The 13729-nt window shown below is 39.2% G+C and overlaps 1 protein-coding gene across 1 annotated transcript in view; it reads left to right on the forward strand.

Moving 5' to 3' along the window:
- The window catches only part of LOC109913154 (beta-galactoside alpha-2,6-sialyltransferase 2-like), a 59946-nt gene that overhangs the window by 11998 nt on the left and 34219 nt on the right, over positions 1-13729 (forward strand). The window contains exons 2-3 of the mRNA XM_048598147.1: positions 9508-9611; positions 10918-11149. The gene's annotated coding sequence lies outside the window, so the exon portion shown is untranslated. The remainder of the gene's footprint in view (positions 1-9507; positions 9612-10917; positions 11150-13729) is intronic.

The following is a 13729-nucleotide window of genomic DNA, read 5'->3' on the forward strand; positions in this document are numbered from 1 at the left end:
ATGCCAGATTTTCACACTTTAAACACAATGATCTTCCAGTAGTGGCGTTATAGCAATTCCGGTGGTTTTACCTACAGCATAATTACAATTTATTAATTTCCTCAAAAAATGTGGATATTTGAATTTATAATAGAAATAGTTAATAAAAATCCATGGAGAGATAATATTTGTAATAGTTAGCTTTCCACTGTGTCACATAGCAGTAGACAAGGTCAAATGCAGTCTCTAAGTCAACTCGCGTGAATGACATGGGGAAAGTGACATAGTGGTAACGTCAGTGGGCTAATAATCCAGAGCAAACGCTCTGGGGATAGTACTTCAAATCTGGCACAAGGCAGTTGGTAGAATTCAAATTCAGTTAATTATGCTCGAATATAAAGCTGTTCTCTGTAATAATGACTATGGCAACCATTGTGGATTCTTGGTAAAAGCCCTTCAGCCTCACTGATGTCCTTTTGGGGATGGAAATTGGCTGTCCTTACTCAGTCTGACCTCCATGTGACTCCAGACCCACAGCAATGTGATTGACTCTTAACCGCCCTCGGAAATGGCCAAACAAGCCAGTTATTTTGAAGGCAATTAGGAATGAACAACAAATGATGGCCAGTGACGCCACATCCCATGAAAGAATTAAAAGAAAGGGAGAGCAAATAGGTTGAGTGTTAGCAGCAAGCAGAGAGAGAAAGTACATCAAAGTTGAAGATTTAGGTGAGGAATGGCTAGAGCCTGATTGGAACCAGAGGAAAAAGGGGTTAGAAGCTAAAATAGAAGGGGAATGAAACACAGACTAACACATCAAAGGGAGGTTTCCTGCTTGTGGGGAAGTAGAAGATGGAGCATAGTAAGAAATTTCTCAGAGGTTAAACAGCATCAGAAAGACGAGGTACTTGAGCATAGCTGGAGTCTTTAAAAAGTAACAGTTTTGACCTCCTGTTTGCCCAGGAGTCAAAGTGCACCCAATGGAAGAAATCTGAAATGTACTGAGCAGCAATTTTTCCTTCATACAGACAAAACGAGCATTTTAATTTTTTTTATAATAAACTGTTGAGAATAGTAATGAGGAAAAAATGACAAATGTACCTCATTTTCATTTTAATAAAAAATCCGGTAAAATGTATCCTGGAGATATGCGATTGAGCTCTTTGCAGTTAAACTACCCAGATTTTTTAAACTTGTTTTATTCATAAAATAAATATTTTGTAAGCATTTTGCAATAAGAATAAACAAACTAAACTGTAGGGTATGTATAAAGGGTAAGGTGTTGCTAAGTACCTGGTCATGCCTTTTGAAGCAAAAATAGTGCCTGACATATCTATCTATCACTATTTTGTCCTGCATCAGCTGTTGAATAGTTTTTATATGTGAAATAGTGGTTTGTGGACACATTCGAGAGAGAAAAGAATACTTTGCAACAGAATATGGAAAGCACCAAATGATCATTTATTAGAAATGCTTGTATATGCGGAGCTCTGCAGTAACCATCCATCCATCATGCTGAAAAACCATTGATGGAAGAGGATTGTTCTGAAGGAGCTCCATACATGTTGCTCTCCACAGATTCCTTCCATAAAAACCTTAACATCCTTCAGGGGTGACTAACAGGACAATGTTCCTGTTATTAATTTTACTGTTAATATTCCTAAATAGGACCTGCAATGTTTTACCAGGCAGGTTCAGAAAACTGGCAAACCTTGAAACTGCAGGGTGAATTATTCAGTGAGACTTTAAGAAGTCACCTCACCTAGTGACTAATCGACCACAGTGCAATAAAGCAGCATGAGACAGTACAGTGAATTACTATGCTACACAATTCAGAAGTTTCAGCTTCTTTAATGCATTTAGAATCTATGCTCAGCATGAATCTAACAGATTGCATGTTATATCTACGCCTTTTGTCAGACTCACATAAATATGTGACATTTTCTGTGGATTTTACCCAAGATTTGAAATATCAGAAACATTTTAAGGGACATTGTTGTACATGGAACAGAAACGGTGAAAGGGTGATGGTTGTTGTAAGGGGAGGCGATGGCCTAGTGATATTATTGCTAGACTATTGATCCAGAGACCCAGGCAATGTTCTGGGGACCAGGGTTCTAATCCCACTATGGCAGATGTTAGAATTTGAATAAAACAAATGCCTGGAATTTAGAAACCATTGTCAAGAAAAACCCATCTGGGTCACTAATACCTTTTAGGGAAGAAAACTGTTGACCTGACTGGTCTGGGCTAGATGTGACTCCAGAAACACAGCAATGTGGTTGTCTTTTAGTTGTCCTTGGGCCAATTAGGGATGGGCAATAAATGTAGCCAAGCCAATGATGCCCACATCCTGTGAATGAATAAATAAAAAAAGGTAAGGACTACCATCAGACCACCTGTTATGATGGTGCCATATGGACGTGTGGGCAGAACACCTTAGAATCTCAAACGACTGAGACCTAGCATTTGGTCCTCTCCAAAGTCTCTGAACAATGTCTATTATATCGATGTGACCAGCAACTAATAGCTAACATGCATAAACAAAGTCTTGTCACTATAAGAGACTCTTCTAATTTTATTGCTGTGGTACACTAGACTAAACAGGTCCTGTAGTTTCGAACAGTTAAAAGAGAAAGGTGGCACCTTTACCATGAGCATGTGTCCAGACAGTGTAGTGAACTGACATCCCCGTACAACATGGAAGGTAGTGTTGTGCATTTGATTTTGCTGCTCCTACACAATGTGGCGAGCAGTGCTGTGAAATCTTCAGACTCAGCTTCAAATTGTCTGATCATCCAGCTCAGTCAGCAGCAGGGAAGAGCTGATGATTTAAGTACCCTAAAGTAAAACCCCTCATGTCGGTCCTCAACTGATAAAATAAAAGCATTTCAGACCTGTAAAGAGACACAGGGGAGTTAGCAACTCCCTGGAGAAGGTGAATTAGTAACGCTAAAAGAAATACAGGCTGCAGCACCAAAGCTGCGGTCTGTGGGAGTGAACACGATTCAAAATTGAGCAGTAAGCAAACTATTATCAGAGGATCTGTGAATTAGGCTTAAAATCCCTGGTGACACATTCAGAAATGTGCTGCAATCCGAACTGAAAAAGTGAGAAGGCAATAAAATTACTTCAAGATCAAAAGGAGCACATCACCAGAGCACCATGAGGTAAAGCTACTATAATGGAAGTAAAGGACCAGGTAAAGAATATTAAAATGAGGTCACAGACTTGGGGACATTCTGAAGACAGCAATTAAAGCTGTTGTGCAGATTAAAAGTCTAAGCGGATCTGGTCTAAAAGGGACAGAACATTTGGGAGACTTTAGTCAAGCTGTAGAAAAGGCAGTCATCCATAATAAAAACTATGGTAATGACAGGAATCATTTATTCAAACCAGAAGCAACAGGAGTGATTCAGTAAGACTGTTGATCAAAGTGGGAATCATTAATAAGGCTGTGAACAGTGGGATTCATACTGTGGAGCTGAAAAATAGATCAAAATCTTCCAATTAGCAGCAAAACATAGGAAAACCTGCCATACAGCAGCAAATCAGTATTCTGTGCCCAAATGCAGCAAGATCTGGACACACTCAGGCTTGACAGGTAAGTGGCAAGTAATATGTGTATCACACAAGTGCCATGCAATAACCATCTCAAACAAGAGAAAATCCAAATATCGCTTCTTGACATTCAAAGGCATTACCATCACTGAATCTCCCACCATCAGCATCCTGGGGGTTACCTTTGACCAGAAACTGACCAGACTAACCATATAAATGCAGTGGCTTTGATAGCAGGCTAAAGGCAACATGCTTCCTGATTCCCCAAAGCCTCTTCACCAATTGCAAGGCACAAGTCAGGAATGTGGTGGAATATGCCCCACTTGCCTGAATGATTGCAGCTCTCTAATGCTGTCAGACAGGGAATTCCAGGATGTTGATCCAGTGACAGTGAAGTGATAATGATATTGTTCCAGGTCAGAACAATGTGTAATTTGGAGAGGAACTTGCAGGTCGTGGTGCAGCTCTGGCAACACTCAAGAACCTTAACACCATCCAGGACAAAGCAGCCCGCTTGATTGGCACCATATCCACCACCTTCAACATTCACTGCCTCCATCACTAATGCGTAATGATAGTAATATGTATTATCTACAAGATGCACTGCAGTAACTCACTGAGGATGCTTCAACAGTACCTTCTAGACATGCAAAACCTCCATCTCGAAGGATAAAAGCAGCAGATACATGACATCACCATGACCTGCAAGTTCCTCTCCAAATTACACATTGTTCTGACCTGGAACAATATCATTATCACTTCACTGTCACTGGATCAACATTCTGGAATTCCCTGTCTAACAGCATTAGAGTTCTACTAATACCACTGCAATTCAAAAAGCCTCTCAAGAGTAATTAGTGATAGGCAATAAATGCTGACCTAGTTAGCAATACCTGTATCCTCTGAATGAATTTTGGAGAAAGAGCACCAGAACTGCTGCTACTACAAAATAAATATATTTTAGAAAATCAAAGTATATTTAGCATTTGGACAACATGGCATCAGACTTAAGTTGGGCCAAATAGGACGCAGAATTGGACATCTTGGAGAAAGCAATTTTTGAAATACCAAATAATATCCAAATGAGATAGTCGATCAGAAGCTGAAGATGTAAATACACGACTAGACACAATTTGTTGTATAGATAGTGGCATTATCACCCACCTAGGGGTAAAAGAAGCCACAGATACTTTTCAAGAGTTACTGAAAGCCTTTGAGAATTGCTTAAACCTCAGAACTAATAAAACTGTTGAAAGAGCAAGTTTCAATAAAAGAGTTTTGAATTGATGAGAAATCCATAATAGTTAATTAACAATCTCTATAGATTAGTCATAAAATAAAATCAGAATTCATACAACACTCAATTGTTGCAGGAACTGCTGATGAGTCTTTGTCAGAATTATTGCAGACCAAAGAAGATCTGATTCTAGAGAAAACTATTAAGATGTTGAGTGAAGTACAAGTCCTACAGCAGCACAAATCAATTCTAAGAGAAGGTAGCTCAGAGGATCAACAGAGTCCATTCAATTTTTGAGGTACAAAAGAATTGGACATCCATGAAATGCTATGGGCCATTGACAACAGAATAATTGTACTCAAAAACAATGTACAACCTCATGGCCTGGCATATCCCTAATCAACCATCACTATCAAACCAGGGGATCAACCCTGGTTCAATGGACAGTGCAGGACGGCTTGCCAGGAGCAGCACCAGGCACATTTAAAAATGAGGTGTCAACCTGGTGAAGCCTCAAAACAGAACTACATGTGTGCCAAAGAACATAAAAAGCAAGTGATGGACTGTTCCACAACCAATGGATCCAATTTGAGATCAGTCATCTCAGGTCAAAAATGTCGCTGCAGGAGTTCCACAGGGTAGCATCCCAGACCCAAGTATCTTCAGCTACTTCATCAATGACTTTCCCTCCATCATTACCTCAGGTCTAGAAATGTTTGCTGATAATTGCATAATGTACAGTACCATTTGTGACTCCTCAGATATTGAAGCAGTCCATGTTTAAACACAACAAGAGTTGGAAGCATTATCAATGACATTAGCATCAATGAATCCTCACTGTCAACATCCTATCAGTTACCATTAACAGAAACTGAACTTAAATAGTCATTTCAATACTGTAACCACAAGAACAGGTTAAAGGCTATGAAATCTGGAGTTAGTAACTCACCTCCTGATTTCGCCAAAGCTTGTCTACCATCTACAAGGCACAACTCAGGAGGATGATGGAATATTCCCCACTTGTCTGGACAAATGCAGTTCCAATGACATTGAAGAAGCTTGACACCATCTAGGATAGAACAGCCTGCTTGATTACCATCACATTCTCAAACACCCGCTCTCTCCAGCACAGACGCTCAGTAACTGCTGTCTGGACTGTCTTCAAGAGACACCACAGCAATTTGCCAAGGCTCCTTGCCAAATGCCATTTGATTTGGAACAATCTCACCTTTGTTTTGTGGTTTCTTGGTCAAAATCCTATAACTTCCTCCTGAACAACACTGGAACCACAGCAATTCAAGATGTCCACTCTTTACTACCTTCTGAAAGACATTGAGGCATAGGCAATAAATGTTGACCAGCAATATGCATATCCCATGAATGAAGTTTTAAAAATCCGTTGCATCACGAAAACCATATACTTCCACATCTTCCATATGTTTCACCTGGCTCAGCCACTGCCTCTGCTTACCTACTATTGAAACCCTCATGCATGCATTTGCTACCACCAGACTTGACTATTTTGTATCTCTCCTGGCTATCTTGTCATCTTCTAACCTACATAAACTTGAGAACATGCAAAGATTTGTTGCTCACATCCTAACTCACACAAGTCCTATTCATTCACCGCCCTTTGCTGTCCTATACTGAATACAAATCCTGGCATGGTCTTACACTTTTCTATCTTGGTGAACATTACCAATTTTTCAATCCTCAAAGATCGCCACTTCCCCATCTCCAGTTTTAGTGTTTCCATTGATAGCCAAGCCTTATGCTCCTAGGCCCAAAGCACTAGATTTTGCACCCTACAATTCTCAGCCTCTCATCTTCTCTCTCCTTTGAGATGCCTTTTGAATCAATTTTATTTGCTGTAAATTATCTTTAGATCAGTTTAGTGATTGCAAGCTCACTGGTAGTTGAATGTCAACTTAAGTTGTTGAGGGGTATCAAAATTTAATGGGATCTTTAGAATGTCCATATTGCAATTGGTAGTGTACTCACACTTTTTCAGTATTACTTTCCATGTTACTTGAGTAACTTGAGTTTGTGATATCTGTTGCTTGCCTAGCTGGGATGTGCACTTAGAGGTATCAGTTATATCATAATCAATTAATGACTATTCTGTTTGGTGGGGGATGGGTGAACTGCCACCTCTTTGGAATTGAGTTCACTCCAAGGTAATTTGCCGATTGATGGGAGAATTGAATTAAAACACCGCGGCAAATTTTGCAATCGGATATCTGAGCAAGGCAAATTTTAAGTATGTCAAAGTACAATTGATACTTGACCTGCTGTTTCTGACCATTGGTACTTGAAGATGTGGGTTTGTCATTAAGTTCTGGGATTCCTCTGGTTCTCTTCAAATAAAAAGAAAAACATTTTTGTAATGTTTGCAGTCATTTAAGCTTCACAAGCGATATGATGGTTATAGTACTCTGTGTGAAGAAGCTGCAGTTTTAGATTTATAAAATGCAGCATATTCGTCTGCATATTTAAGGTTCGTTAACTTATAAATCTTTAATCTGCCGCCCTTGTTAAACTGTGCACAAATTCTCAAAGTGTATGTAAATGGACACTTCATCTGGGTATATTTGTTTACTCTGCATTATGCAAATAGAAATTATTTTGGTGGTTTGATTTGGAGACTTCTAAACCCGGTAATCATTTCTGCACATGTGTCTGAACACTCAGCAGAACAAACAAATGGATTGCTGTCAAAAGGAAAATAAAAGCTCTTTAAAAAACTTGAAGCTAATAGTATTATGGAAACAAATTGAATAAAATGATTATTGGAGCATCTTGGTTGATTTTAACATCGTTTGGCAGTCATCTGAATTCAACTACCACCCGCTCCCCCCGTTAATGAGATAGCAGAGTTCAAAGAAAGATATTCCGAAAGAAAAATAACAATGTCATAGCCATGAATTATCCTGTGGCCGTATAGTAGCTTGCCAGGCAGAAACTGCTAACTTCGATTCTGACTCTGAGTCACATTTTTCTAAACCATGTACGAAGCAATGTATTATGAGGGAAGGGAGCAGTGACAGAACCAACTAGTGTTTTTACTGTAAATAAAAAGGTTGTTTAAAATATAGCACAAGAGTTCTTTACATGTATTCATATTTGCAACTTCGTGTGGTGTGTTAACACTGCCAATAACTAAGCTTGATAATCTCTGTACTAAACACACCTTAATAGGATAGTGCAAATTGACAAACATGCTAATTAAGATGATTATGAGGAATTGAATACACTCGATGTCTTGTTCAGTAAATCAAGTTTAAATGGGGGTCACGTTTAACTGCTATTTGTTGGCAGAGTGTTTTGCATAAGTATCAATCTTTCATTATTTATGATAACTGACCTTTTCTACTTACATGTTTTTCTTAAATATGAAACAAGCCAGAAAAGGAATTTTTGCATGAATATTGAGAAAAACAAGTAGATAACTCTAGCAGATTAGCAGCTATTAGAGCATACTAGAATCTGGAAGTGCAAGGCTTAGGTGTGAGGGGTGGGTGCGGAGAATATATTGGCTGGGATTTATTGTGGGTGACAAGGGTATGAGCGCTCTTTTCAGGTACTGGGCAGTGTTGTGCCTGTCTTCTAACTAAGCCTCCAGACAGACTCTACTAACCTCGAGACAAACTCACTACAGCCACAACTGGACCTGACCATCAGCTGACACATCTAAATGCTGAGTTTTACCATGACAACCCAAGCACCACCTGACTGACCTGACCTGACCCACCACTCTATTAGATCTGATTATGATCCTTCCACAACTGCCCCCACACCAATTCCCCCCATTGGACCTGACCATTCAATGCATTACCCAGTTACTAACACCTACCCACTCGTTGACTTGGCCATTCAGCCACCTACCCATCTCATCTGTATATCCATCCACCCACCTACCCAGCTATCCATCTCATCCACCCACTACCTGGGTTACCCACTCATTTGAAAATAATTACTTGTGACTTCACTTGCCATTTCATTAACCCATTCACTACCACTAGCTGAAGAAAGCGACCATTAAACTTGCCAGACAAATTATAGCAACTAATATTGTACAAAGAGATTGTGTGCTGTTTTTCCAAAGTCTATGCCAACAGATATCATGAGGGACACTGTGCTGTGCATTTCTTCAACAACCAATATGTCGGGCTGGGGAAGTACTTCTGTGTTCATTCAGAGATATGGGGGTCACCGGCTGTGCCAGAATTCATTGCCCATCCCTAGATGCCCTTGAGAAAGTGATGGTGAGCTGCCTTCTTGATCCACAGTAGTCCATTTGATGTAGGTGGACCCAGAATGCTAGAAGGGAGGGAGTTCCCAGAATTTGACCCAGTAACACTAAAGGAATGTTGATATATTTCCAAGTCAGGGTGATGAGTAGCTTGGAAGGGAACTTGCAGTTGGTGGTGTTCCCATATGGCTGCTGCACTTTTCCTCCCAGATTGTAGTGGTCAGGGTTAGGAAGGTAAAATCTAAGGGGCCGTCGTGAATCTTGTGCATCTTGTAGATGGTACACACTGCAGCTATTGAGTGTTGGTGGTGGAGGGAGTGAGTGTTTATGGATCTTCTTGTCTCCTTTTAGAAATGTTTATAACAATTAGCTTCTAAGATCTTACCTATGACAAATGTTAAGCTGACTTGCCTGTAGTTTACTGTTTTCTGTCTCCCTCATTTTTTTGAATAAAGGAGATATATTCATTATTTTCCAGTCTAAAGGAACCTTCACCAAATATAGGCATGTCGAAAAATTGACACCAATGCATGAACTAAATGAGATTGTGCTGCAACAAGGTGTGATCAAGTCAAGAACCAGGTGGGTCTATGTCAGTCTGTTCATTGCATTACTGCAAAACTTGCTGTCTCAACATAAATTGGAGTCATCAGGAAGGGTCAAAGGAGACAACCTAGAATGTCACTGTGGACAATGTAACCTGTGCTGGTTATTACCAAAACTGAATCTTCAAATTATATTCTTTCAGCACTTCCAGACATGACATTAAATGATTTACTAAAGTATTTAAACATTTTTAGCACATAAATTTATACTATCCATTTACCCCTTTTTTTAAATGAAAGCTTGTTAAGTTTTCTGAGCAGTGGCAATGCTGAGCACAGTGATTCTGACACAAAGGCTATGTGATGCCCATATACCTTGAATGAATAAAACAAAATATTGCAAAATGTAAAGATGTCCACTTTGGCAGGAAGAGTAAAAATGAAACATATTGTCTATATGGTGAGAGATTGCAAAGCTAGTTGTCTCACTGCATGATTTGCAAAAGTTTTGCAAGCAAGAACAGTAAATAATTAGGAAAGCTCATTGAATGCAATCATTTATTGAATGGGGAATTCAATTAAAAAGTCATGAGGTTATGTTTCAGCTATAAGGGCATTGATGAGATCATATCTGAAATAGGAAGGATATTGCATTGGAAGCAGTTTGAAGAAGGTTTTTTGGATTAGTACTTGGAATAGATGGGTTGTTTTATGAGGAACAGGACAGTCTAGGCTTGTATCCACTGTCTATCCCTTCTAGGTATTCATTGTGATTGTGATTTGAAGTCCCAGGCTGTTTTCAAAATCCTACCCTGTGCAGATGCATGAATTCACCATTGTTCTTTTCCCCTTGGTTTTAAAAAAAAGTTAACTATCAGGAAGTAGAACAGTATTATGCCAAGAAGGCAAATGAAAAGGGCCGACTAACCGTAAATGGATTACAATTTTAACAAAACCTTTTCACTTGTAATATGGGGTCAGCATAACCTGCCTTCCAGTAATAAACTTAAGAAGAGGACTTAAAGTTGTATCACAGAAAATTATATTAGCATTCTGATAAAGTTATGTAGTGCCCAGTCAGTGGTAGACATCAGACTGATTCGGTGAGTTACTGCACTATATTTTGCATCAGCATTACATATATATGCCATCTAAACAGCGCTATAAGAAGAGATAGATGATCAAATTTCTCACCCAAGAATTTGGAATATTCTACATAATTGGTAACCTCTCAGGAGGCCTTCTTAGGCAGTAATAACTATTTCTGACTAATTAATGACTAACACAGGAATCAGGAGTCCAGATACTGTTCATTTTGACTGATGTAACTTCCTTTCTCCCAGTTTTTTGCAGAATGTCTTGCTCCTTTCTTAGAGTTGACACTGCAAGGAATCCTAACCAGCAGATGGCTTCCTGCTCTCACTTCTTCTGGACTCTTCATTGTTCTTGAGATATTGGTGTTGATATAGAGTTAGAATTGAGACCTGCCTTCACTGCCGACTGCAGTCATCTTCCACCTCTTTAAGACTAGTATGACTTCGTCCCCTGAAGAGCCAGTCGTGGCTGAAAACATAGGTAAATCATTCTTAAAGATATTAATATAAAAATGACTTGCTGACCTTTTTTTAAAGGCAGGTTTCCTTCGACTGAAACTGAATAGGCTCCATCTGAACTGGAATGGGACCTGTGTGGCAGCAGAAAGACTACAAAGGGAGGTAACAAATGTTTAAAATTAGTAAGTTATAGCGAAGCTACAAGAATTGAAATAAATAAATTATAAATGAAACAGGAAAGGCATTTTTATGGGATACTAAGCTAAGGGAGGGCATAAATGGCCAAGAAACAAATAGCATTTTAGAACAGGAATACAAAAAGATGGCTATGATAAAGTGAGAGGAATTGCTTCAGTTAATAATTTAAACTGTAAAGCAGTACACAATTCTGTAATAAAACATGGGTGACTGGAGGCAATCATTCATTTTGATGATTCATATATAGTTAGCATTACTGAGGCATAGCTACGGGAAAATCAGGATGGAAATAACACGCCACAGAGCATAACACATTTAGAGAAGACAGAAAGATGGATGTGAAGACACTGTACTTATTAAAGTTATTATAATGACATTAGAAATAAATGCACCATCAGTAAAGCTGAAGTAGAGTTGATGTGGCCAAAGATGTAAGATTATACAAGATCAATCACACTAATAGGGATAGTTTACAGACCCCGAAACATGGAAAGGAGAAGGAGAAAGAAAAATGCAAAAAAAATTGATAACTAGGCGAAAAGAAAGGAAGTTTCCAGCACACTAAAACTAATTAACCCTAAGGAGTACAAAAAGCAATAAGCTAATGAAGCTCCCTCAATGTCTTTAAGACTCCTTCCTAAACCAGTATGAAAGAAACCTGGCAAAGAAACAACACAACTACAGATGTTGAAACTCTGAAAGAAAAGCGAAAAAAATCCTGGGAATACTCAGAAAATCTGACAGCACCTGTCAGAACAGACCAATTCGATTTAGCAATATAAACCAGAACAGATATGAGAAGTGAAGTTAGCTGACTATCTAGGTAACAGTGACCATAATATAAGCATTCTGCAAGGCAATAAACATGATAAAGTAGATCAGGGAGCATCTGTGGAGAAAGAAAAGAATTTAATCTTAAATTTCAATGGCCTTTCATTGTGGAAGTTATCAACGTGAAACGTTGGTTCCAGTAGGAAGCGTGGTAATCAGGCCTATGGAAGAAGCAATGTGCCAATCTCCAATCAGTGAATAAACATGCCGTCCCTGCTGCGCGAGTCCACCAACTTTGTTAAGGCAAGGTCAGGGATTTAATGGAGTCACACACCTCTCCTGAGCATCTTGAAGCTGCCAGCAAAGTCTATTGGTAGGGAAAGATATGTCCCTCATTGTCAGGTGAGGAACCGAATTTACAAATATGAAAGGAGTGAATGAAAGATATCTCCTGCCCTTGTTTCTATTCCTCCCTCCCCCAAATTCCTCCTTGTAAACCACATCCCATTCTCACTGAAGTGAAGTCTTCACAGCCCCGTAGGCAGCAGCCACTGCTACCATGTTCAATAAAGTTGAGGAAAAAGATATTCTACCAATAAGCAAGAACAGATTAAGCATTGAAACATCACGAATATATAAAAACATAACACATTGGGTAGCCAGAGGTCCTGTATTCGAGTCCCCCTCCAGCACTTGATGGTCATGTTGATTGTCAACCTGCCAATCCTACCAACATGCCAATGGAAAGCAGTAAGGGTGGGTGATCCTCCAGGTCAGCCAGGCTTCATGTTGACTAAAGCCCCTCAAGCTATAGCTTCTGGCTTCAGAGTGGTAACTGCTATGGATAACAGGCATTAATATATGTCTTCTCTTCCTTCTGTAACTCCAGTTGTGGATTGTGTTTTAAACCTAACAGTAATTGAAGGCAAGGGAAAAACAGATGAAGTACATGGGCACCAGGAGGGAGTATAACAATGGAGAATGCATTAAGAATAGGAAAGAAGATAAAGACAAAACATTTAAACTGTCAAGGAGCGTAAAATAGTACTGCATGCTTTATAGGTGCATAAGTAAAAAAAAAAGATATTGAAATGGATATAGAAACACGATGGGATGCAAAGGATAAAATCACAGGCAATGATGACAAAATAGTTGAAATATTAAATGACTACTTGCTTCAGTATTTACCAGAGAGATGCATCTGATGGACATGACATTGGAACATTAGGTTAGAAATTATGGCCCAGATTTTCTGATGACCAGATAGTCAGTTCTGCAGTGTACATGAGAGTTGCACACGGAGACTCTGAGGAATTCCTGAAGAGGTAAAGGGAGTACAAATTCACAAATTCACAGGAAGTAGTGATGCAGGTTAGCATGGTATCCTAAATAAAATATCGGAACACTAGGGGGCTTAATTCAAGAGGAGTGGGATTCAAAAGTAGAGAAATCATGCTCAACTTGTACCAAACCGTGGTCAGACCACACTTAGAATGTTGTTTGCAGTTCTGATTGCCACATTAAGAGAGTGATATAGAAGCATAAGTTAGGCTGTAATAAAGATCTAGATGCATCATATCAAAAGCATAAGTTATACTGAACAGGAGAGGGTAAACACATCAGATCTCTTTTC

Source organism: Rhincodon typus, chromosome 6 (genome assembly GCF_021869965.1).
Source record: "Rhincodon typus isolate 14 chromosome 6, sRhiTyp1.1, whole genome shotgun sequence".
Lineage (NCBI taxonomy): Eukaryota > Metazoa > Chordata > Chondrichthyes > Orectolobiformes > Rhincodontidae > Rhincodon > Rhincodon typus.